Source organism: Anser brachyrhynchus (genome assembly GCF_964034855.1).
Source record: "Anser brachyrhynchus genome assembly, chromosome: 4".
NCBI lineage: Eukaryota > Metazoa > Chordata > Aves > Anseriformes > Anatidae > Anser > Anser brachyrhynchus.
In genome coordinates this window covers 53,216,244-53,243,337 of record NC_137698.1, presented here as the reverse complement: position 1 = coordinate 53,243,337, position 27,094 = coordinate 53,216,244, and the positions used below count along the sequence as shown (strand labels likewise).

General features: G+C 35.6%; 1 long non-coding RNA gene across 3 annotated transcripts in view; it reads left to right on the top strand.

Moving 5' to 3' along the window:
• The window catches only part of LOC308193923, an 82,179-nt gene extending 66,811 nt beyond the window's left edge, over positions 1-15,368 (top strand). The window contains exons 2-5 of one of the 3 annotated variants that reach the window (XR_013950060.1): positions 10,021-10,181; positions 12,286-12,471; positions 13,226-13,284; positions 15,072-15,368. This is a non-coding gene — a long non-coding RNA (uncharacterized lncRNA). Of the gene's footprint in view, positions 1-10,020; positions 10,182-12,285; positions 12,472-13,225; positions 14,120-15,071 lie in introns of all 3 variants that reach the window. The other 2 variants (XR_013950061.1, XR_013950059.1) reach the window with 2 other exon arrangements.
• The last annotated feature ends 11,726 nt before the right edge of the window (positions 15,369-27,094 follow it).

The window sequence follows — 27,094 nt, the reverse complement described above, 5'->3', positions numbered from 1 at the left end:
ACATGTTTCTCAGAGCAAAATGCAAAGTGCTAATCTCAGTGTTAGACCTGAAACTCTAATAGGCACGTTCAGTAGTCTGCTGAATTGTGCTGCTATGTTTGATTTTTTTTTCTTTTTTCTATGCAGTACAAGAATGAGACATCTCCCAGGGTGTGTAACTGAGATTTAAATAAGATTCCAACACAGTCAGAATGCCTTGTCTAATATTGAATAGTTCTAGCTGAAATCAGTAGCTGCATAATTGTCTACCACCCATTAGTCTTTCTGATGAAGACAGAGAGAGACAGTACCCTGTCCCACTCCCACAGCATGTATTCCCATTATTCCATTCATAAAATGGCCAAAGAACAAAAGAATTCATTGGAAAAAAAAAAAAGAAAAAGAAAAGGAGAAAATCATAGGAATATGCACAGCTGTGCCATGCTAGGAGGCTGAATTTCTAAGTATCTGCATAAAATGTTCAAAGAAGAAAATAATTCTGAAAAATGCGAGTAGCACAGAGCCTTTCTGTTATTTCTGGCAGTCATGGAGCAGCTGCTAGAGATTACCCCTAGATTACATTGTCACTGAAATTGTTACCAAATCATACACATTTTTCCTTGTTAAACCTGTAAACTCATGTACTATGTAGGTTAATGATTTCCATTCATTTCATATGTTATTGTTATACTTTAAAATGCCATAGTGCACCTTTGATTGGTCTCTAGAGATCCGTCTCTATGTTCAGTATCTTGTCAACCAGAACAGAATTTTCTACCCTTATGTCTGCACATTCATATCCACTGCCCAATAAATGTAGACATTTATAACACTCCAATGATATATTTTTAAGAATTTTGTCAGTCATACATTCTGCCCTGTTCTGTGGTCAGATCAGTTATTAAAGGCAATTCAGGAGAAGTGATTTCAGTCCAATTCTGCCCTGATAAATTTCAATACCCTGGGATGACTAGCACACAGAGGTGCAGAGAGTGAGATGCTCCTCAAAAGCAACGTGTTTCAATTTTGCATCAAAATGACATAAAACTCAGGGAGGTTGTTCTCAGTCAACAGGATTAGAAAACTGTAGCATTTTAAAATAAATCAAAATTTTGGAAGCCAAAACCCAATTTGAAGTCCTTACCGGACTATACTTTTTTTTGTTGTTTTGTTTTTTTTTGTTATACAGGCACAATCATAACCTGGGCCATGAGTTTTATTGGCTCTGGTACATTTCTTAGTCTCTTCTTTATGAGTCTTCCATGTACATATCATATACAAGCTGCAATGAATATTCTGGGCCTGTTCTGTTGTACATCCCAAAGTTCGACAGGATAATGCTTAGGGGTTGTCCATTCTGCACAGAGGTAAGTAAGGCTCCCCTCTGTAACAGAAAGGGAGTGTTTGTCTTCCTTTGCCTTGTGGCCATTTAAGAATCTTTCAGCAGCACAGTCAGGGCAGTTACCCATTAAAAAGTTGTCAGATACAATAATTGAAACTGTTCTTTTAAACCCACTGAGGAGAGGTTTAGCTCTAATACAAGTATAGACTAAGACTCACCTCATCTGTCTCTGTCTATACAACATATGACACCAGAAAAAAGAAGCTAATTGTAATCTTCCTACCCATTCGTTCAAAATAGTTTCTGGCTTGCTTAATTCTTTAGGGGTTAGCTTGATGGCAGGTTGTATGAACCTTAAACTGTGGTTTCTTTTGTGTCATGCTGCTTCCGCACTGATCGAAACACTTACCTCACGTCTGTCTGCTGGCACCATCAAATGCCTGTTGCAAATGAAACAATTGCCCAGGAGCGGTGAATTTTCAGACCTGTGAAGGAGCAGTAGGAGTTTGATGTGACATCCAATGGGAATGCAATAGGAAAGGAAAATTAGTCCTTCAGAGAGAGCTTAGCAGTTCCTAGAATAGAATAAGAGCACCATTAGCTGCTACCCTGTCAGACATCGCAGCTTCGCAGAGAGCAGACTGTCTAGGAGAGTTTTTCTGTAGGCTCAGTAGGGAACCCCTGAACCAAATAAAAACTTTATGGAGACATCAAGAGGTGCTTATGCACACCAAGAATTGGTGCATTCTTTCTGCTTGCTAAATTTTAAGGACTGCATCAACAAGTGTGAAGTAGTGTCCCTGATGCTTCTGAAATAGCTGTGCAGTCTCAGACACCACAAAATTTAAAAGTTAAAAACAGTGACTATGCTCTAACAGTATGACAAATATGGATGTGTTCTATATTGCTACCCTTTCTGGAGGCAAAACAAAGTCCTAAAACATTTGATTTCTTCTCCATCTTCTCCCAAGCAGGAGTCACTGTAATTTAATCTTGCTTGGGGCATTGACTAAGCTGTGTCCTTCCATAGATGTTAGCTATCAATAAAAATACTTTGTCCAGAGCTACTACACTACTTTTCTGCCATGGCAATGTTTTTCTGTGTCTTCTGAAGCTCTGTTGATTTCTAGTGATGTCTTTCTTTGGCAGGGTTTTATGGCAGGATTCTGAGGAATGGTACTGGGGTTTCTGACAGATCTAAGCTTCATACCTAAGGAGTCTGGAGACTGTGCTGAGGGCATCAGAGCTGTGCACAAACAGGTGAGCCGCTTGCCTTTTGCCCTCACATGCTGGTGAAGAAACTGAAACTACAAAAAGCCTCAGTAATAACAAAACAACAGAAAGACAGACAACGGGACTGAGAAAGGCATTCACCGCACATCTCATGCTCACTATTTCTCAGTGGCTAGGAAAAAGAACAGGACTGTTGAAAAAGCTCCAGGCTGTATACCAGCTATTCAATTCTATCTCTATATGCCAAAGGTTATTAAATCCCTTTCTTTGAATAATGGTAATGAGTTGCTGACAGGCACAGGAATGAGTGTAGTTACTATTACAGATATCTGCAGACATGGTAAAACTAGGTCTAGCAATCAGAAGGAAAACCTGTAGTGGAGAAATATTTTTTTTCTTGAATTTAGGTTAGAGAAAGCAAGACCGTGTTACTAAAGCAGCTTGATACACATTATTTTCAGAATAGAGCATAGATAAAAAGGAATACAGGAGTTAATGCAGTTGCAGAGCAGGAACCAGAGATTCAGCAGGAGAAGTAAGGAGACACCTCATAAAGCAGACACTGCGTGGTGCTTGTTTTTTCATGTGTAGAGGCTACTGAAGAGGATTTTAAAGTCCCTCTCCAATGCACCCCCTTACCTGGCCATCTTATCATGATGAGACCTTACTGTCAGTGTCTCATGAAGGTCTGTTGGTGCATTTGAAGAGGACACAAGCAATTCTCCCTGTCTTTTTCTGTCAACAGGACCTGAAGATTTAATTCCCTGAGAGACACATGAACCAAAACCTCTGTACCACCCCACCCCAAATCTTTTTCTCTACATTAATACAGGCAAATACTACAGGTTGCTGTGGCTATCCAAGGCCCAGAAGATCACTGATTCGGCCCAATGAGTAAATATAGGACTTATTAATGCTGACCTAAAATAGTGAGATAGTAGCTTGTTGAGGGAAACAGAAACAAGGTTTAGTTTGAAACAAGCACTAAATTTGCACTGCTACTCCTGCTTCTAGACTGGCAGGTCAGGGCTTTTTATTTCAATGTGTAGGGGTGTGTTGACATGTGACATGTTACACGCATTAAAAACACAAGTAAAATGCTTCCAATTAAATAGCAACTATGTAGGAAGTGGCTATGTAAATAATACAGTATAATTATGCTATAAACATAAAAAATGAATTAAAAAAGTCCAGTTGCAGTCCTGTCTATGTTATTTTATCCAGATACAAACCGAGCCATAATATTCAGGTACACTGCCAATGTTTACAAATATACACACACACACACACAAAAAGAATTTTTGTTTGTTTGTTTTCATATTGATGATGCTGAATGTAAATGCATCTTCAAATATCAGTTCTGCAGTTCATGCGAAAAATCAAGAGATCTGAAGTTTGGACAAAGTCATGTATTGTTGTACAATAACATACAAAGAATAAGCCAGAACAGCAAAATGTAATGAACTAGTGAAATAATATTAATAAAATAAAAAGGCTGAGGATCAACCATCAGGAAGTTTGCAGATGATACAGAGCTAGGTGGGACTGTCGATCTGCTTGAGGGTACAAGGGCTTTGCAGAGGGACCCAACTGCATGACATTCAACAAGGCTAAATGTTGTGTGTTGCAACTGGATCACACAAACCCCATGAAGCAGTATATGCTTGGGCAAGAGTGGCTGGAACATTGCCTGGCAGAAAAAGACCTGCAGGTGTGGGTTGGCAGACAGCTGAGCATGAGCCAGCAGTGTGCCCAGGTGGACAAGAAGGCCAAGAGCATCCTCGCTTATACCAGAAATAACGTGGCCAGCAGGACTAGGGAAGAGATTGCCCCCTTGGACACGGCACTGGTAAGACTGCATCTTGAATATGGTGTTCAGTTTTGGGACGTACAAGAAGGATATTGAGTTGCTGGAGCATGTTTAGGGAAGAGCAATGAAGCTGCTGAATGGACTGGAAAATAAGTGTTATGGCTGAGGGAACTGGGGTTGTTTAGTCTCGAGAAGAAGAGGCTGAGGGGAGACCTCATTGTTCTCTATAATGACCTGAAAGGAGATGGCAGCAAGGTGGGTGTCAGTCTCTTTTCTCAGGTGACAAGTGACAGATGTGAGGCAATGGTCTCAAGTTGTGCCAGGGGAGGTTTAGCCTGGATATCAGGAAGAATTTCTTAATGGAAAGGGTGGTCAAGCATTGGAACAGGCTGCCCAGGGCAGTACTGGAATCACTCTCCCTGGAGGTATTTAAGAGGCATGGATTTGGTACTTAAAGAACATGGCTTAGTGATGCTTCTCAGTAGGTTAGGTTGATAGCTGGGACTTGGTGATCTCATATGTATTTTCCAACATAGGTGATTCTGTGATTCTAGAAACATCATTAAAAAATAATGCAGAAGAATATAGGAATGGTGGAGTAATATGTCTTGGTTTATTATGCTGTCAGAGAGAAATCAATCTGACAGAGTGCAGCTAAAATATTCCCCAAAGCATCAAAACAATATATGGTCAAAAGGGCATAAGGGAAAGTACGGGGGTGAGGATGGGGACACATAAATAGGCCTTAACAATGACAGAACTGCTCTCTACTGTGTCATTGTTTGTAGTGGATGGATCAGAAACTCTCCTTCCCTGAAGGAGAATGAATCTGTCACAGCATGTGAAACTCCTTTTCTAGCAGGAACAAAACAGATAGCTTTCTTCATGCCTAAGCCCTGTCTTAGAAGTAGATAAAAAGAAACAATTTCCTTTTGCTAAGAATAGTTTTGTCAAAACAATTTCATCCTAATTCTGAACACTAAAAATAATATCTGTATATCTTCTCTAATTTAATGTATGCTATATTTTCAAAGAAGAATATTTTTTTTGTCTTGGACATTATAGGATTCATACAGATCTCCAACACTAATGTAAGGATTTATTCTGTTTTGTAGAATCTGAATTTATACTTTTGTATGTATTTTGTTGAAGCTATGGTTTTCTAAAATAGAACTTACTTATGAATGACACTTCTATTAGGGAAGTAACTCAGTGATGCATTGGAGTGCAAGCTGTCCACGAGATATGCTTTATTAATAATTACTGTAAGTGACAGAAAATTTTAAATGATGTGCAAATTTCAACATTCTTCACTCAGAGGATATTTCAGATTTTCAAGAATAAAACTTGACATGTATCTAGAGGACACTTTATAAGGTCCCTGGGTGAAAGTCTTGTTCGTATGTCTAAAGATACAAGTCATGTTTGCAGCCAGCAATTTGTTTATGATTTTTTGTTTCTGGCTATTTGGTGGAAAGAAACCATCTTTTCCTGTGGGTCTTGCAATAGATGTCAAATTAAACTTAGAAATGTACACTAAGTAAAAGAAAAAAAAAGTGTTAGCAAAGCATAGAAATATACAGTAAGAACAGCTTAAACACATTACCACATGAAATGCTTCTTCATGTTGCATAATGACAAATATATATATATATACATTTTCTTTTTTTTGGGGGGGGGAGAGAATATTCATTAAATGTTCTAACTTACCTTCCTATAAAATGCTTGAGGGTGCAGTATCTCTCTTAATGTATGGATATGTTTATGTAAGGTTTATATAGCTATATTATTCCATGAAATCAGATACTTTGCCTTCAGATATTTTGATTTAATTACATAACTCATCTTTCAGCAGAACTCAGAAAAAACAAACAAGCAAACAAACACAGACTTAACACTGAAGTCAAGGAGATAGGGAACATTTGTGAGTATCATAAAATTTAGTCAAGCCCAAACTCCAAATGATCATGAATTCAGTAATCTCTGTGATTATAATTAAACATCATTGTTAAATAAAACATGTACTGGGTTCTTCTTTTAAATTTGGTTTTGATGGCTTTTTAGAGCATTCTAAATGCTCTAAAAGATATGGTTAGCTTTAAATGTATTTTTGAGGAAAAAAGAGATAATCAGCATAGAAGAAGGCTTACGCTTCAACTGTTGAGACTAATGAAACGAATGTTTAGTTACTATATAAGATGGCGCAACATAATATGAAAAATTGGGTTGAAAATTAGAAGTACATCTGAAGGATAATCAGAAGTGTTTTGATTGCTCAATAGTTCTTTCTATTTCTTTCTAAGAAACGGCAATAGAAACAATTAATTTTATATGTTTGGCCCTTGGATGGCCTTTGTGCTCTTTTCAGCTCTTTTCAGAATTATGGTATATGATGTTCACATTTACTTTTAGTTTTCCATAAGCAATTTCTAGTGTTTTGTGCACTGGCAAAACATCATGAGTCTGACCAGTTTGGCTGCACTCTGTAATCTCAGCTCAGACCAGATGGTGAGCCTCAGCTGCTGTGTGAAACAGGTAAAAAACAAAATAAAACATAACAAAACACAACCTGTGAGCACATAAAACATTGTTGGCAGTTTTATCAAAGATAAATTCCAGAAAACAGTTTTTTTTTTTTTTTTTAATTATTTAAATATTTATGAAACTGCATATCCTTTGGGGGTAGATGCATTTGCTTTCTGAATGATCAATGATTTTATCCTTTCACTCTTCTATGGATTTGTATTCTCTTTCTAATATAATCTGTGCAACATTAAACTGACAGGTGTACTTTACTATACATATCTTCCTGTAAGTCGGAGGGTTAAAAGAGAAGTTGCAGGGAGGACTAGGTTTTAATTTTGTAAATAAATTAACAGATAAAATGTCCATGTGTATTATACTTTGTTACTCTGTGGTGCATACAGGCACACAGGACTGGGAGCAATAAAAGGCATAAAAAAGATAAAGAGCTGCCCAGGGCAACAGATACAGATTTAAGAGGTTTCTAGGTGGAAGAGTGGTGTTGAGTGAATTACATTTTTTTCCTTTGGTGTTTGTCTGTGTTATTTAAAGGAAAGCAGATTTATTTTTTTTCCAGTGGGTGTTATTGACAGTTAGTTGCTATATTTTTTATGAAGTGGAAGCAAATTTTTTCCTTGGTGAAGTGCAAAGGAAATTTAATCCTTAATTACTCTGACACTTGTTGACTGGAGGAAGGAGATATGACTAATTATAAAGGAATATGATACATGCAGTGGGTGCATGGAGCTGAAATTGGATGTTTTCACCCCTCCTAGGTCCAGCTGTGGACATTGCCTCTACACCTATTTTATTTGCCCTCCCGTGCATACTTGCTTTTGTTCCCTTTACCCTTCCTTCATCTCCTTCCACAAACCTAGAAGGCAAATAAAAACTCCCAAAATGGAGTATAACATACAACTTTTGTAATCTCTAAACGCACCTTGACTTACAAAAGCTTTTAGCTAGTTCATTTACCGATAGCCTCTAGTGAAACTTTGCATCCTGTTTGGGAGCTCAGGATGAGAAAAGGGTGAATATGCACTTGCAGTTCCAAGGCAGAAGCTTTGTCCAGAAGCTGAAGTGAAAACAAGCGAATAAAAAACAAGCAGAAAGCTCAGGGTTAACACTGCTGCTAACAGGAGATGGAAACTGTTAGCTTCAATGTTCTCTTTAACAGAGAGGGTGAAATCTCTTTAGCAAAACTGTTACAAAATAAATCACTGAAGTTGGGAAATAACATGATTCTGTTTTTCTGTCCAGCCTCTGTCAGTTTCTTTGCTGGCAGTCTTCAAAGGTAACTGGAAGAACTAAGAATGCTGTTGGTGGAAACAATTTTTCATTAAATTTGTAACATTAGTAGAGTAAATGCATCTGCTTTTTGGGGGGACTGAAATGACACTGTGCAGTTTGAAAGCCAAAAATGTTGAGTCAGTTCAAAATATATAAAAAAAATCTTAGTCTTCCTTCATGAAGAGGCGGCTAAATGGTAACAGCTGAATCAATCAGTCATTCCTTTGTGGGTAGGGACAAATTAGTGGGTGGTGTTATATTCCTTGCTGAATGTAAATTCTAAATAATACTGTGTTCCTAAGAGGTATATCAAATAATTCTTACTAAAAACGTGAGAATGTCAGTAGATATTTGGATAGGTCCTTCATTAGCTTCCTAATGGTTTTAATTTCAACAACTGTAATGGTAATTTAGCAAAATGATACTTAAAACAACCTGAATAATCAAACAACATCCCAAATTAAATTACCATTCTACAACTGGCAGGGTGTGTGATTCTGTCTCATCAGATGGTGTCAAACTGTCTAAAGCTCATAAAAGGGGTTGTGCTTTGACCAATGTGTGTATGCAAAAGCTAGAGGTGTATCAGTCTGGCTAGGCAACTGCATGCCATAAGAATCATCAACCTTACAAATCACAACTCTTGCACAGAACTATCCACTGTTCGCATAGCTGTAACTGTTCAGCAACTTCTACATACCATACTGAACATTCAGCCATGACTATACATGCTGGTTGTTATTGAAACCATTCTCAATGGTTGTTTGTAAGTGGGGTAACATCACCTTGCTCTGCTGTAATCATTGCTGCAGTTGTTGTGTAGAGCTTTTTTGACAGTGCTGGGGAAAAAAAAAATTAGCTACTCCCATTTAATGTGAGTATAATGAAACAGAGAGAACAGACCACATCTAGAATGAACTAACATACTCCCAGTAAATCTACTTCTGGTACAGAGAGATCTGAAAGCCAATGTAGCCTTTAGGAACTAAATAAAATATTTATAGTATCTTGTTCTTTATTTATCAATGCCATCAGCAACAAAACACTACTTCATTTTACAGAGGCTCCATTTATATAGCACTGCATAAGAGAAGAGAGTGAAAGTAAATGGACAGAGAAATAACCTTACTTTTTAAAATGGCATTCAAATTAAAAAGCAGACAAATACAGACTTGAAAATAATAAAACAAAACAAAACAAATCAAAACAAAGAAGCCTGACCCCAAACCAAATACAAACACAGTTCTTAAACTCTAAATATGTTTAAATTCTATATGTATAAAAATGCATATGCCAAGTCTGTCATGCTCTCAGCTGTTAGACTTAATTCTGTGTGTGGTGCTCTTCATTTGATCCCTCCTGACTGCTTGTGTCTAATGGCTGACTTCAGTTTTGATAAAATTATTTTTGTACAAATGCTTTATTTAAAACAAGAAAATACTTGAGTTCCTATCAGATCACGGTGGCATCCTGCTGCTCTATCTGCAATTGCACATATTTAATCCCTGTGGCTGGTAATAATTAACTCATCTAAAAGCATGAGGAGAAGGAAAAATTTTGTCTTTTTTCTTTTTTTCCCATTGTGACAGACTCCGGCAATACTCTGTGTTCAGAGGTTTGTGCATGGGAGCAATTTTATGCCAAACATTTCCATTTCAGTTGATTCATTTGAACCAACTATATAGAAAATTATGGAAAATGAGAAGTTTTTTGTTTGTTTGTTTGTTTGTTTTTGTGTACTACTTATTTCTTTGGCATTTTGGCTTGTCAAAATTCTTGTCCCAGCACAAGTGGTCCCAGCACTTTGCTCTGTCTTAGTGATTTTCTGTTCATTTGCCTGCAGGTTTGTGCTGGCTAACTGTAAGCCAAATTGTGAGATTCACAAGTTGAAAAAGTGAAGTCCTGTGATCAGTCTCTTCATCACTCTTATAACGCTTGCTTTAACTATAGAAGAAGGCACCAAGAAGAAATAATGTTCTGAATGTGACATCATAAAGCTGAAATGTAAGTATGACATCAGACTCTCACATCAGCACTGGGTGGTCTAAGCGGAGCAGTGGAGGAACCTGAAGCTCATGGCATGTATTTGCATGGTGTGATTCTCCCAGGATTCACTCATAAGTGGGGTGTTAGAGGGTGATGAAAAACATACTGTAGTAAAGAGCTTTCTCTTTCACTAGAGGGCACACTAGATCAGCTATCAAACATTCACCCTATGATGGGTGGGTCACCAAGGGGTCCTATAAATATATTCCATACTTGAATACTGTAATATAGCATCCCTGAAGTTAAGGAGAGAAATATATATATGGATATATTTAAAACCCACCTGGATGTCATCCTGTGCAACGTGCTGTAGGTGATCCTGCTTGGCAGGGGCATCGGACTGGATGATCTTCAGCGGTCGCTTCCAACCTTGGCCATTCTGTGATTTATTCTGTGATTCTCTTATTTCAAAGCCATTAGCGATATTTTAAACTTTTTTTTTTTTTTTTTTTTTTTTCCAGCTCAGCGCCATTCATCTCAGTGGACTATTATTGAACAGTTAGAAGTACAAGTACATTAGTGGATAAGAACACTTTCTGGGGACTTCTCCCATAACGAAGAATTAAAGGAAAGGGGGAAAAAAAAGCCATTTTGTAAAATGGCTTATTTGAAAGAGACCTAAAATCCTGACATAGGTAAAACTTTACTCTGTTCCCTGAGCTGCCTTTGCACAGTCAGTGTCTTTTAAATACTGTTATATAAGTGAGCTCTCATACTATTTTAGTAGTTAAGGCTTTTGAAGCAAGCTTTTTTGACAGTGCAAGAAACATTAAAAAACACAGCTCTCAGGGAGTTTCTGCCAGCAGAATATGTGTGTTCAGTGGTCCTTTTTAAATTTATGACCCAATGTCTTTCACCAATGTTATTAGTCCCAGAGAGGAAACCTAAGTTATTCATACTCTACAGTGAATAACAAGGATTTTATTCTTTTGTAAATTATATGCTCATCCAGCCTTTTCTGAGGTAGGAGAAAAGCTGCTGAAGAGAACTGGAAGGGACATTTTCTACATTTGTGAAGGAGAGAAAGAAAAAAATCTCAAAACAAAATGAAAGGAAGGCAAAGGCTTGCATTATCCTTTTTGTTTGTTTGTTTGTTTTGTTTTAACGGCTGGAAATAGCTTGTTCTTCTCCTTCTAGCATAAGGAGAGATGCGAGGAAGGGGTCCGCCTTTTGAGAACAACAGCGATACAGTTTAAACTTAGCAACTCTCTAGGTAACACTTCCAATTCTGCTTTGACAATTATTGATGAAGGAAAGCGTCCCAAAGCAAGATATATTAATATTTTAGTAGGTGGCATCATTTCATCTAATTCAGTATTGCTAGAGGGCATTTCGATAATGGTGTTTCAAAATGTAAAGATAGCATCCTGGTGCCTTGTAGCTCTTGAGCTACAATCTAGTGGTATTTTTACAAAGATGTGTAATAATGGGTGAATATACTTGTTTTCTTCATTCTTCCTTAATGTAAAATGAACTGAATATGTGTTCCAAAAGTCCTTTAAACTCTTTCAAACAGATTTGAACATAATCTGTGAACAGACATTGCATAACTACACTTTATTAATGTTAATATTGGGCTTATATCATTATGCTAATGGACAGCAATTCATATGAATCAGGAATTTTATTAAGATTTAAGTACACAAAGGTCTAGACTGCAAAGAAAATGCTTTGGGGAGAAAAAGAGTCTGCACAAATGGATATTATATATCTCTTACAAGTCTTCTTTCTCAAAACCTTTCAGCAGATCTCTCCTTCTGTAACTCCTGCACTCTGAACTTCTTTATCTGATGAGCAGTTCTGCTGTTGAGCACTTTGTCAGTCTGGGCTGGGATAATAAGCATTACCTTTACATTTATCCTCCCTTGCGAAAATTGATTTGTATTTTCTCTGTGTATGTCAGGGGGAAAAGTCACAGCTTGGATTTGCCATTGCAAAAGCAACCTGACTTTTTTTTTTTTTTAATCCCATATTTTCCTGTGTACAAACCAGCAACTGACTATACTGTAACCATGGAGACCTGCAGTAGATTAAGGAGGTGATTTTAACTCTCTTGCTTCAGACCAGAAGGTGCTAGATGCCCTGCATCATGGAGGTGACAGTCAACCTCAGGGGAAGGTCACTGAAGATGCAGCACACTGGAGACCTCCAGAATCACTAGGGTCTTAGGGCTTCCCAGAGAGGACTTACAGTGGACCAACCTCACTGTATTTCAGCAAAAACAAAGAACTCCTACAGAGTTTGAAAGGTCAAAAATCTTATGTTGTTACTTGATTTTCAAAAATACTTAGAATCATGCCTATGATCTGGAAATCTATATTTTAGCTTCCCTTGCAAAATACCTACTCTCCATAACCTTTCTAGTGAATAGAAAACTTTTATAGTAAGACTACAGAATTATATCTCAAAGTTATGCTGCCATGACAAAAATCCTTATTAATAGCGTGTGTCATGGTCAGCATTCCTTGTGGTGTAAACTACTGAATTCAGTGTCGTTACATTACGGGTGCCTTCGATCCTATGCAAAATTTTTTTTTTTTACATTATTGCTTTATATGTTTTCCTTATTCCACAGTGTTCTCCTACCTTGGATATATACATATATATATTTGATATACATATATATATTATTAGAGAAACTTTACTCAGATCAGATCATAAACAAACAGCAACTCTAAGTATTAATGGCTCCATTAAGATCTCTAAACTGTGCTATGTTGTGATGGAAATAGCTTCGGGATATTCCTTGTTGGGTATGATCAGAGATAGGGATCAAAGAGCTTTAAACATTAATTTAGCAAGAGAAGCTATGCAAAAACAAGGCTGTTTAAATAGCAAGAAAAGAGGGGAGCTAGTTAAGAACTGAAAAAAGGATAATGACTAACTGGGGAGAATAAAATAAAAGCAGTTTGGTAAAGAAAATAGAGGGAACAGAACATGATAGTATCTTTCCTTTGCCAGAACTGACACACAGTATTTATCAATCATATTTTTCTATTCAGACAGCAGAGCTTTCAACATTTGGCTTGGCTTACTCAGTATCATGAGCTCTGATACTCTGGTAAGTGATATATGGCTGTGTGCCTCAAAATAAAGAAGATATATTGATACTTGTGGTTAATATTTCTTCTGGATGTAAGATGGTTGTATTATTGAACGGGGCAAATGACTCTTAAGACCGTCATTTCCTAATTGAGTACAGAACAACTGATGTCAGGAAGAAAAGAGTAGTTGGAACCAGACCTAGTGTTTCAGTCTCTGAACTCTAAAAGGCCCACCCAGAGGGTGTCTGGTGTCTTTTTTATGCTTTCCCTTTCATTTTAGATCATTTTCAAGCACCATCCAATTAAACATTTACTTGATGCTTACTACTGTCTATGCACAGGAAATTTGGTCTTCTGCTTTGTGTGGATGGCCAAAAGCTTTTTTAGGGGGAATTCTGCACCCACTATTCTTCCCTGACTCTGCTGTTTGTAATACATTGTGCATGGAAGAGAAGGAGTGTTCCTGTCCTTGTTTTAACCATAGGGAGTGATTTTGTACATTAAAGACTTTCTTTTATGATGGGCTGTGAAGTTTTGTCAGAGCAACCAGTTAGTAGGAGGCTGAAGGGAGACTGTTATAGCCCTCACTGAAATAGTAATTTCTCTTTTCTAACTTCCAGCCCACATCTTGCCTGCATGTCTGGGATGTTGGTACATTTGTCCACTCCCATGATGAGGCTCTCTTGGAAGTTGTTCCTGCCCTATGATATATAAAGGCTAGAGATTTTTTCCTGTCTGTATATCCTATACATACCATTTTGAGCAGAAGAGAAGAAGGAAAAATATGGGAGGTCACCAAGACCAAAGGATGAGTGTTTTGTTATATGGACATTGAGAAGATAGGGAGAAAAGGTAATAAGAAATAGGGAGACCTAGATAAGGAGCAATAATATAGTATGAAGCAGAAGACAGGATGAAAGAGGAATAAAAGTACTGTACTATATTAAAAATCATGACTCAAGTGTTCAAAGCACTTGGAAAACAAACAAACAAAAAACAATTGCAAACAAACAAAACCCCACACCACCACCACCAAAAACTGCAACCAATTAATCTCTCCTCTAATCTTTTAGTTATCTTCTGCACTACTGCATTTTGGGCTTCTTGAATATGAATTTCATTTTTCTTTTCTTTTCTTTTCTTTTCTTTTCTTTTCTTTTCTTTTCTTTTCTTTTCTTTTCTTTTCTTTTCTTTTCTTTTCTTTTCTTTTCTTTTCTTTTCTTTTCTTTTCTTTTCTTTTCTTTTCTTTTCTTTTCTTTTCTTTTCTTTTCTTTTCTTTTCTTTTCTTTTCTTTTCTTTTCTTTTCTTTTCTTTTCTTTTCTTTTCTTTTCTTTTCTTTTCTTTTCTTTTCTTTTTTCTTTTCTTCTTTTCTTTTTTCTCTTCTCTTCTCTTCTCTTCTCTTCTCTTCTCTTCTCTTCTCTTCTCTTCTCTTCTCTTCTCTTCTCTTCTCTTCTCTTCTCTTCTCTTCTCTTCTCTTCTCTTCTCTTCTCTTCTCTTCTCTTCTCTTCTCTTCTCTTCTCTTCTCTTCTCTTCTCCTCTTCTTTTAAGTTTGAGCTTTATATATATACATATACATATGTATATAAACAAATCTCTCTGGTGAATTTCACACACATAATCAGAATTCTAGTGTCCCACCTTGTGTTGTTTCTTGTCTTATCAACATAAGTCTTCAAAAGGGGTTGTTTTATTGTTATTTTTTCTACAATCTCCCATTAGATAACTGTAGGCAACGATAGGTTGTCCCCTTAGCACTCTCTTAAGGCTGAACAGTTCTCTTTACTTCTTCTCATGTATGCTCCAGGTTTCTGATGGTCCTGATGGCTCTCCACTGGATTTTCTACAATGGTTAAAGGTCTTTCATGCACTGGGGAGCTCAAGCCCAGACACTGTTGCATATGTGCTCAGAAGTGCCAAATACACGGGAAGAATCACACCCCTTGACCTGCTGGCTGCAATTCTGCTATTAAAACTCAGTAAGCAGTTGGCCTTTGTTGCAAGGGTACAGTGCTGTCTGTGCTTCTTTAGCTTTTTGTGTCCTAGATCTTTTTCTGAAAAGTCATTTTCTTTCTACTAATCCCCCAGCACAGCTTTTTTTTCCTCGGGCTTATTACATCCCAGATGTGGAACTCTGAATTTTTCTGTGTTGAAATTCATTACAATTCTTCACAGAGTCAAGATTCAGAGGGGTATGAGACAAAAATATGCAAAAATCAGAGTTGGAAGATGAAGAAAAAAAGATATAAAAGAACATATTTTGGAAGACAGAAGCAAAGAAGGAGAACAATATAAATAGGGAAGAAAAGAAAATGAAAAAGCAAACATGCATTTTTATGGCTGTTGCATTTTTATGTTGTATTTTCATTGAAGGAATGTTTCAGATCTATACAACAAAGAAAAAAGTCAATTTCCATGTTATATTTCAAATACCACAATTCTTTTTAGAAGAGTTAAACAACGACAAAAAATGTATAAGAGATTGTATAGTGGTATTTGAAGCTACTGCATGTTCACTGATGGAATATGCCAAATGTAAAAGTACATTCATTAAGTTCATGTACTATTTTGCTTTCAGCTCTGTGCAGCTGTGGCATTTTTCCATCTGTATTTCTTGTTAAAGATCTGGATGACTCATCCTTGAATTAGCCTTTGAGGTAGACAGTTTTCCTATGGCAATGAAATCTGGCTGGTACACAAAAAAATGTGTGTTTCACTGTCAAGGAGGGATCATTCTTAGAACTGCTTTGCAGTTTTTGTTGTTGTTCTGTTGGTTGGCTGTTTTTCTTTCTTTTTGTATAATTAGTGTAAGTAACAGACCAACTAACAGACTTGAAAAAGAAAAAACAAACAAAAAAATCTGTACTACTAGTTAAACTTTTCCTAGGGATTTTCAAATAAGATTTAGAAGGAAGAATCTAAATCTTACTGAAACTCAGTTTTCTTTTCTGAAAATGTCAGACTTGTAATCATGACTGGTTCTACTCATACACTCAGAACTCTTTTCCACTTACAAATCAAACAAATTTGAAAGTTTCTGAATACTTTAACATTATTATTTAACAATTAAAAGGAAAAGCAATTATGAACCAGTTTAGTTGACTAATTGCACTTCATAGACTCCCACATACTCTTTTCTATTCAGAAATGCTTTCATTTTGGCTAAGTTTTTTAAAGTTGGTGCATATTCATAAATGTCTGTAGGTTTTTAACCTTTAATATCTATCAGATTTCTCAAGCTCATTGATTTTATTTGTAAATGAAGGAAAGGCATATACTTGAAACATTCAGCTGTAGCAAAATAGAGGACTTCAGTAGTGTTAAAATACAGATATTACTCACAGTATATCAAAACAGGAAAAATGTTTGTTATTTCTATTGAATCTTTAGTGCTAGAGCCTCAAAGCACTTGAAATACAATTATAAATTTACTTATGAAATAACATCATACTAAGGAAATATTTATCCATTATAAGTAAGCAAGTAAAGAATTTTCAAGTGTTCTCTGATTTTGAATATATATTTTGTGTGTGTGTGTGTGTGTTAAGAAGTGAGTCACTTCTGGGAGACTTTTTGAAAATATTTGAAATCAAGAACGAAACTTAGTTCATTCAGTTTTGGAATCTTCTTTGCTTGATTCACATATGCTAAAGAAATTGACTCACCTGTAAAATCCCAACTTCAGGGTTCACACCTCAATAATTAATAAAGCCACACAATTTTATATTCATTGAGTGATAAAATAAATATCCCCAAATAATGTTTTTTTTTTTTTTTTAATAGTACTTGATAGATTTTTATACTTTTTAAATATGTTACTATTGTTCAGAATTCCCCATGTGGACAGGAAAATGACCTGAAGGACTGTGTGAATTTTAAAGCTTTGCAATAATAAGACCTCATCATTGGTCATTATTCAGGAAATGGGATTTGAAAAGGACATGTGAGGGACATGAACTTAAGGAAAGGATGAACTGTAAAAATTGAGAGATTGACCTGAAAGAAATGCTCTTCTTATTTTTGAAGGAGCCAATGCCTTTTCCCAGCATACTTAGTAAAAGAGTCAGCAATCTGTTGTCTTAGTAAGAGATAATTCAACACACCCTCCCCTGTTGTCACCTGTTCATGATGTTCAGTATGATGTTCAATTTTGAAAAGTATCCTTTGAAATAGAAATTGAAAATATTTTCTAAAAAGCTAAACAATATGTTTTGATCTTTCTAGTTGTCCCTCTTTTTTTTTTCTTTTAATGTCATGAGCACTACTTGTTAAATTTTTGTTTTCCATTTTTTTTTTCAGTCTAAACCCGTTTATTTATTTACTTATTTATTTTTTCTGCATCTATTTGTGAGCATTAAAAAGGATTGCCAAGTATCTCAGACTTGGAAATCGCTCTATTCAAAAATGGCTACTACATATGTGAAAACATCATGTATGTATTTGCAAAGAGAGACAAAAGAAAGTTAGGAAAAAAAACAACCACACACACACACACACAAAAGCAAACAAATGAACAGACACACAAACAAAAACAACTGATTTTCTTAGGCCTTCAAATTAAATCAGCCTACTAAGGCATTTGGGCTGACATAAAAGAGTGAACCAGTAACAATTCATTTAGGAGAATTTGGAGAGCTGGGGGAATGCTATATGACTTTTAAGGAAAAGAAATGTCTATGCTATTTGTGCTATCAGTGAGACCAGTGCCTTGCCATTTGTTCATAAGCTTCATAGCACATCACAAAATTCAGTTCTTGCCAGAGATCAGAGTTTCAAATGATTTAACCATATAAAATCTGCAAGGGAGTTGGGTGGAGACAGGGAAGCTGAAAAGAGTTGAACTTTGAAATACTCAGTAAGAAAAAGTCAGTAAAATCTCGGCTAAAAAAAATAATTGTAGTCTACCTAGAAAAGCTAATAACATCTGAGCATTGAAGAATTAAAATAAGGCAACAGTATTGCTATTTGGAGGACAGATAACAATAATAATGCTGCAATATACTTTAACATTATCTAAAAAACAAAATATTTCAACAACAATTTATTGAAAATCATATAGATTATCCAAATGATCAGTGCAGAAAATAAATACTAACCAAAGCTGATGGAAGTTCAAAAAACAAAGTATAGCTAAGGACATTATTTATAGTTTCCATAAATTAGTTCCTTCTGAACCATTATTCAGTTGAGGTTTATCATTTTCAAAAAATGCTTGTTCCAGTTTGCTTAAGTTTCTAATCTATTTTGTTTTATCTATTACAAGCTCTTACAATTTACAAGCCATTATTACAGTATAGCCAAGTGCTCAGTATCACTCTAGTGACTTAAATTGCTCTTAAAAAAGAGACAGATGGTGAACTGAAACATTGACACCAGATAGCAGTGTATAGAAGGTTTAAATCAGTATCTAGGAAATAATTCCAGTTCCTGTAGTGATATTAGTAAAGATTCCACTCATCTGCATATTTCTTCTCTGATTTGTAAATTGAGTCTCAAAGAAGAAAAAGGAATTGCAGATGGCTAATTTTTAAGCTACAGAAAATAGTATGCTATACAGAGGAGGTGCACACCGTCATTCTTATTTTTCTCTGTGGATTTCTGTTTTTCTTGACTGAGTTGCTTTTGGACCTACTAATTCTCACAAATGTAAGAACTCTTGACTTCTGCACCCATTCATGATGCCAATGAAGTTTTAAAGATCCATAGTGAGAGAAAAAAAAATCTTGACTTTTTCGTTCACCAACAGTTACATTAAGTTAAGGAAAAAATAATAATAACAGAGCTTAAGCCACTCCAGTCTGAAGAACTCCAATAGGAGTTCTAAACTCCTGGTACCGGGTTTAGAGACTCATGGGCTGGAGCTACAGCTGCCTTTCCAAGAACACCAGGGATAAATCCATGTTACAAAGTAGTGCAGATGAAAAGTAATGGGTCATTTTGGTCCTGAGGACCAGGTACCAAACTGTGCACGTTTTTTTTTTTTTTTTTTTGTCTTCAGATTGGGATGAGCCATTAGGCATCCTGCAGTCTGAGCCTTGGTTAGAAGTTGGAGTATATTAGGTGTACTGATAGAGCACATCATCTGCCTTAGTGTCACCTGAAAGAATTCCCATTTGTGTGCCGTGAGACAGCCTCATGACATGAGCTAAAAGGCAGTGTACACAGTGAACTAGTCTCTTCTTTCCCATGGGATCCCTTATCCCTGAGACTGAACTTGATGTGTTGTGTCTGTTCTTCTTCTTGAAATGGATAAATATAAAGAGGGCTGTGTCAGAGTGGCATTTATAGCAAATTTCTGTGGGTATGTTTTATGTGAATGTCTGAGATCATTTGGGACAGTCCCAGAGGATGGTGAAAGAAAGAGGGAAACAGTCTCTTCTAAAGGAATGATGTGTAGAGAACAGTTTCAATATTGCTTCTGGGTTTCAGCTCAGAGAAACATAGTTGTTTCACTCCAAAAGGGGCCACAGAAGCAAACTGATGAAAACATTGTTTAAACAGTAAGGTGAAGAGCATTGGAGAGTTAAACATGGAATTTGGTTTTGATAGAGTAGGATGTCTACAGGGAATTTAAGTTCTCTCCAGAAATACAATAATCACAAAACTAGATTTCTTTAATACTTTGTTACCTGTGTGGTATGAAAAATAATGCATTAAAATATTGCCTCTGAATTGATATGAAGTCCATAGTTTTTACCACTGTTTTTCATCTCTATACTGGCACTGGTTTTAATGTTAACACAATGATGTTTAAGTTAGTATGAGTGTTATGATGCTAAGTGTTTTTCAAAGTTTATAGGCAGTTCTGAAAAGTTCCCATTCTGTTAACTCAACTGGTTTGACCAAAACAGAGACTTTTACATTAATGAATTGCATAATTTTGGAAGATTCAACTACTTGTTAAAACATAGGTTCTTAAAATTTACAGATTACAACAACAGTGACTACATAAAAATAATCCATCAATTCACTACTATCAATGTAGTGAACTCCTCATTACGGCTTTGCTTTATTTTAATTTTTTCTTATGGAGGCCTCCAAGGATCTGTAATTGAATCTTTCATGTACTTACGTGCTTTTGTGAGACAAGTGTTTCTTATTCATAGGTCCTGGGCAACCTGATCTAGTGGGTGGCATCCTTGCCTGGGGGGGGTGGGGGGTGGAGCTTGAACTAGGTGTTCTTTAAGGTCCCTTCCAACCCAAGCCATTCTATAATTCTATGATTCTATTGCTGTTTTCTGGGGAGGAGTTTCAAGGATAAAAGCATCATCATTCAGGGTGACCCTGGGATTATAACCTACTGAAAAATCAGTATGGCAACATTTAGAATGTGCCATAAATGTGGTCAAGCATATCTTATTTTCTGACAGGTATTTGATAAATGAATAGTTTTTTTAAAAAGTTGCATTTGCCCACAAATTTTACAATATTGGCATTAAAATGTGAATATATACCACTAGTCATCCTACAATGTTTGTGAAATACTAAACACATTTCTGAATATAACTGCAGAGGAACTGTGTGCTTCTTCATACAGTACTATTGAGAAACATTTTCAACAGCAATGTGACCCTATGTATATATAGCTTTTATTCAGATCAGAAGCAGAGTATTTAAAATCACTAACTAAATTAATTCACAGGGGAACTGACAGAATATGCATTTGGCACTGACAAGTGAATGCTGGAAGACTTAATCACAATGGGAACTATAATATATATTACACTGTGTTTAATGAGTTTGAGAAATTCTTTTAATTTCACAGTTGGAAAATTGTTTACCTATATTAGAACATCACAGAGTGCATCACTCAAAATATTGGTGCTGAAATAGAAACAAGGAAAGGCATAAACCTTGGCCTGGTCATTAATGTTTTACAAAGATATAAATAATATAGAAATTATTTAAATCTCTCCTAATAAAGAACCACAAGATGATGTGCACCAAACTTCTCTACTCAATATCATTCCTTTTCCAAATCTGTCATGGGGATATTCAGAGAAAATGAAAGCAGAATCACTGTTGAGAAAAGGTAAGGGCAAAATGTCTTTACTCAGAACAAGATAATACTACATTTATCACAAACACAGCATTTTTAATGAAAAGATATATACTGTACCACCTACAATAGTTACAATGAAAAGAAAACAGCCTCAGGATGATCAAATTAAATTCGTGTGAAAACACATTGACTAGTGTGAGACTCAAGACACGTGACTAGAACACATATGTATATATTTAATCACTGAAACTCTACAAAACAATATTTTATATTTTAGCATAATATAAAAATCAGGGCTTCAGGGAACAAACTATCAACTTTATTTTCTGGGATATTTCTGTCAATTAATACACATATGCAGTTGAAATGAGTTTAAAGAAAAAAATAAAAGCAAAATTAATATTAGAATTAACACTTGGCACTATCTCTAATAACAAAAAGCAGAGTTATTCCACATGACAGTCCTGGCACTTGAATGAGATCATGTAATCTGTAAAATAATATTTTTTTTAGCTGGTGTCACGTAGGAGTTGGCCCTGATTCTTCTGAGCTGTGACAATTTCTAAGGAAATACTAAAGCTAATTGTACAAACAATAATTACACAGAGGTGACTAAATCCATACTGTAATCACCTGTTCAGAGATCTCATCCAGGGCACTTAAAGGAAGCAAAAATAGCTACCAGAATAACCTAGGTAGCTTTGCATGCTGTTTCCACATAAAAAGATTTCCATACATAGATAAGAGTTATAGAGCAGTTATCCCTAAGACATTCTGTTGTGTGTTTCAGATAAATTGAGTAAAATACATGGTTTGCTATGTTAGATAGAAATAAAAATGGGTGTCAGCTAAAGATATTATGATTTACACAATATGTATACGAGTGTAGGTGTTTATTATAGCAATTTTTAGTGTGCACCTGCAGCAGATAATATATGCTGTTGTTATTTTATTACGTAAGTGTGAAGCCCTGACTATAAGCACTGACTGTAAAATTTAAAAAGAGGTATAGTCTTACCATGCTTCCCACAGTACAATCTTATGGCAAGAAAGATGATTCAGCTTAACCCTTTTCTCTCTCTTATTTAAATAATGTCATCACTAGCCAGAAAACATGATACACTTTCCTGAACATCTGTTATTGACAGTCACTGCTATGCCTGTTTTTTTTTTAATTTTTTTAACAAATACAGCAGATTTTGTACAAACTTTAAGCAAGAAAAATAAGAACAGCCTAATTTTCATTTAGACATAATTTTTCTTTCATTTGTCTGTTTACCTTGAAGCTTGATATATATGTTGAAGACATGAATAATGAATGAAAATACACTTTACGTATTTAGTAAGCCTTACATTGTACCTGTACTCAGGAAAGGGACTCTGAAGGATGTTGCAGCTCTGTTGCAAGGATACTGTCTTCACTCTCAACAGCTTTCACCAAAAATTGCAAAGAAAAATGTGCTAGTTGAATATCTTCTGATGAACTGTGGCAGGTTTCTACTAGATGCAGAGCTACTCTCATGAAAGCACCTGCTGTGTGTTGATTTTCTAGTTAGCTCCTATGCCAGCTTCTTCTGAATTCAAGGAGATGTTGTGGCCTACATGTCATTTCGCTGATGAGACAGGGACAACAGATTAACACATCACGGCCCTCTTACTCTGTGGGCTCTTCACTAATAGAGAAATATAAAAAAACTATTTTTCTTTTTCTTTCGTATACGCTTGGAATGAATGGGCCAGCTGAAGAATCTGTAATCAAGAGTTGGTCCTGCAGGGCATAACAGAGCAGCTAAAGCCTAGGAAGAGGTGTGGACAAAGCAGTTTTATTCCATCTTAAGGCACCTGAATTCCTGGTAATAACAGGACAAAAGCAATCCAGGAAACTAGAGTAAGGTTGTTTTATGATATGATAATACAAGCGTCATTCTCAAAGATGATGTAAAGCAGCATATTTGTAGTCAGTCCAAGATATAATTTACATTCTCTCAAACTTTATTATTTGGCAAGTGACTCTTGTTTGAAAACACTGCAGTATAATGAGTCTGAAAATATTCTTCTAGGTATAGCTAGATTCTCTCTCTCCTTTTCTGTTCTGACTTTCACTTTTCACTAATTTACTTTTTGCAGTGAAGTCAGCTGAATTTGCGCTCCAGGGTATCAGATAAGTTCTGGGATAAGGTAGCTTACTTTTCACCTGCTTTATGTAAGGAGTGAATAACAGTAGTAATTAAGATTAATGAGGATGTGTTTGATGATTTTTTTGTTGTTGGGAGGTTGTAATCCATTTCCACCACATTTAGGAAAATGAATAACCTATATGTTTTTTTAGAGCATTGGTCTGAAGGTTCATTTTGATCATGATTAAAAACCAATTCTAGGAAACCCTTTAAACTATATAGCTCCTCTGATTTTTCCATTTTTATGAAAAGGGAGGTAAAAGGAACTAGGAAAATACTATACAAGTACTTGTATTTGACAAATACTCTTAAAGCTGTAATAATAACATGTTAAGTGCCATGTATTATATAGCTGCACAAAATATTAAGTAATGCAAAAATTGTTTAATTTATCCTCACAACACTAATATAAGAGAACAAAAATTACCCTTTTTACAGTAAACTACTGGCTAAATAAGGTTGTAGAAAAATTCTTGATATTTAATACTTATCTTTAACAGAAAACAATGATCATTAATTAATTACCTGATCTCTTCTCACATTTTACCAAGACTATGTGCCTTATACTTATTTTAAACTCATTAGAGAATATTTAGAGGACATGAGACTTAAAATGAGATTGAATTGCAAACCTGAGATTCTAATTTTAATTTATATGTAATAGAGATTTAGTTTTATGCTAGTAAGAACTGGAGTTAAGTGGAATGGGCTAGACTCTTCAAACCTTTTAACCTAAAATGTATTTCATTTCTTATGTGTTAAATTCTTAGAGAGTTTTGTGTTCAGAGTGATTTTCCATGGTGATGTAAAGAAAGCTACATTTCTGTAATGCTTTTATTAGAAGATTCATGTAAAAAGTTGAAGGAAAATTTGTTTCCTGGAATCTATATTGTTTAGATACAGTTAAACTGCTTGTTTCATTCTGATGATTATTTCCTCAGTGTTTTTTGGTTTTTTTTATGCTTTGCATATTGTGTGAGAAGAAAAAAACTGAAAGAGAGAATGTTTTTAGACTTTGTTAGTACTGTGGGATGAAACACTCTAGTCTGCTCAAGAAAATTTGACTTTTCTCAAAATTTTCAGAAGTAAACTTAATGTCTTCAATAAGTAGAAAATTATACTAGTCTGGGGGCTTTCCTTCCTTGCTTTCTTCTCCTCCTCCTCCTCCTCTTTTTTTTTTTTTTTTTTCTTTTATCAGTACGGATTTCTAATAACATTCACCTTGATGCCAAAGACAATGATTACAACCAACTCCATGGGAAATAGTTTGAATTCTCATATACACTGAAAAGAGGAATTAAATATTATTCTCTGTGCCCCCTCCTTAATTTCAGAGAAGGAAGAGCTCTAATTAAGGTGTTCTGGGTCACCTCCAATTCCCTTTATTGACAGTCTAAGAGGACTAGCCTTCTGGTGACTGAAGTTTGTGTGACTGCTAGCCTTGAGATACTTGCACCACCAAGCAGACTATCATGGACTGGAGGTGGCTTTCCTTTCAAAATATGATTTATTTTTGTTCAACTTTTAATTGGTTATATGTGCATTATTGTGTTTATAAATATCCTTCATTTTCCTTGATTATAAATCCAATAAGTCATAACATTCATTTAAAATAGATAATGGGTATTAAATACATTTTAATATAATGTTATTGAAATGCTTGCCACTGTCTCTCAAGAGAGGAGTGTAAGTATTCTTTGACATGGTGAAAATAAGGGATGCAATAAACTAAAAACACAGACATATGGGAAAACAAAAATAACAATAACAAAACATAGGATGTAAAACTTGAAAAATATCTTTTAAAAATGAGAATTTAGTTAAAAGGTCCTAATTCTGAGGTAAGTGAAAACTGTTTTTGCATGCCTCCAATGATCTTGTGCAGTAGTCCCTCCACAGTGCCATAAAATCTGAAGTTCTGTAACAACATATGCATCATATCAACCACCACCACCACCAAAAAAAAAACCACAATCCAGACATCATTACACTCAGGAAAAGTAGTTGACTTTGGCTTAGTATATGTGTACACAGTTTATTATTTACAAGAGGCCAATGTTTGCTGACTCTGACTCATAACCTCTTATGACCATTGCTAAAATTCTCAGGGGGAATACAAAATAGAGCAACTTTTTTTTTTTTAATTAAAAAAAATCAGGTTTTGATTTGCAAACCAGAATTATCACTGCATAGACTATTTAGAACATCTTTCAGAAGTGTAAAGGAATAAAATCCAGAATGAAATATGAAAGGTGAAGAAAAAAAGTACATAGAGCATGAAGCATGACAAAAGAAGTGGCCTTTAACATAAAATTCTTGATTTGGCTGGTGGGATATTCACAGCTTTAGTTATTAATTCATAACTAGTTTTTAACCCATCTTGTGATCCTCTTCTAAAGACAGCAATACTGTGATCTGTATGACCGCAACTGCTTAACTAATAACTGAGAAGTAGGATTTCTCTTATGTTATAAACATTATATTTCTGTAGTTTCATGGAGCAGAATGAGACATATACATCTTTAAAAATGGGAATTGAGGTCCTGGGACCTGTGATCAGGTCAAGAACAGACATGGTATTTATTTGTGATGAAAATCAGTAGTTACAAATATGAATGAGGCAAACAAAAAATGCATTATAGACACAGCAGCTTCTCACACTGTGTGGTCATCTACTGAGAGAGAACAGGCAATATTTTCTTAGTTTTATAGGGGGATAAAAATAAAAGATTTTTATTTATTTATTTATTTATTTTTCTGACCATTTTCTCATTGAGGAACCATAAAAATATGATGGAATTCTTATTTCAGCAGTGTTGTGTTTCAGTGGAGGCAGCACATGGAGCACTGATATTTCACGGCAGATCTGCAAGCTCTGTTTGAAGCACCTCAGAGATGAGAATAATTGATTGTATCTTGTTTCTTGTAGTTGTGTGTAGTATTAACATTGCCTGTGTCAGTGGAAGATACAGTAATAAGAAGTGTATTTTTTGGTGACTGAGCTTAACACAGAGAAAGTCTGAGTTGCAGCTGAACATTTTTTCACTCTGTTATGCAGTTAGAACTTGTTACTGAATAAGGAGTTCTCTTTCAAGCATGTTGTCCCCAAAGTGTTTTCTGAATTCTGCAATGGTGGACTAAAGCAGCCTTCAGGGAGGACAGGGTGCTTACTGAGATTACAGAGCAAATGGTAAACTGTAATTTCTCTGCAAGTTCCTTCCTTGATATCCTGCTACTGCCACAATGTAAAGAATTCATGTGGCAAGATCTGTTAACAGACTGAGTGATGGTTATGGCTGCTATGAGCCAGGTGTCTGCCTGAGGGAGTCCCAAAGCTGTTGATGGCTTGAGGAAGCAGCAGAGCTCTTGACAGTGGAAAAATCTTTTGTACCAGAAAGGTGATTCAGATGAAAATGTATTAAATCTGTCAGTTGTCAGAATACCAAACTGATTAGGATCTTTCAGTAACTTAGGTAGGTGAAAAGTACCTGAGACTTTTCCTCAATAATATAAATCTTTAATGCATTCTCTCTCTGTATTTGTTTCATAGATAAACACATTGTATGGCATACAACATCAGAAGTCATGTTTCATTTTTAAATTAATTACATCTAACTTTCCTCTTTACCTTTGAACACTGTCAGATCAGTC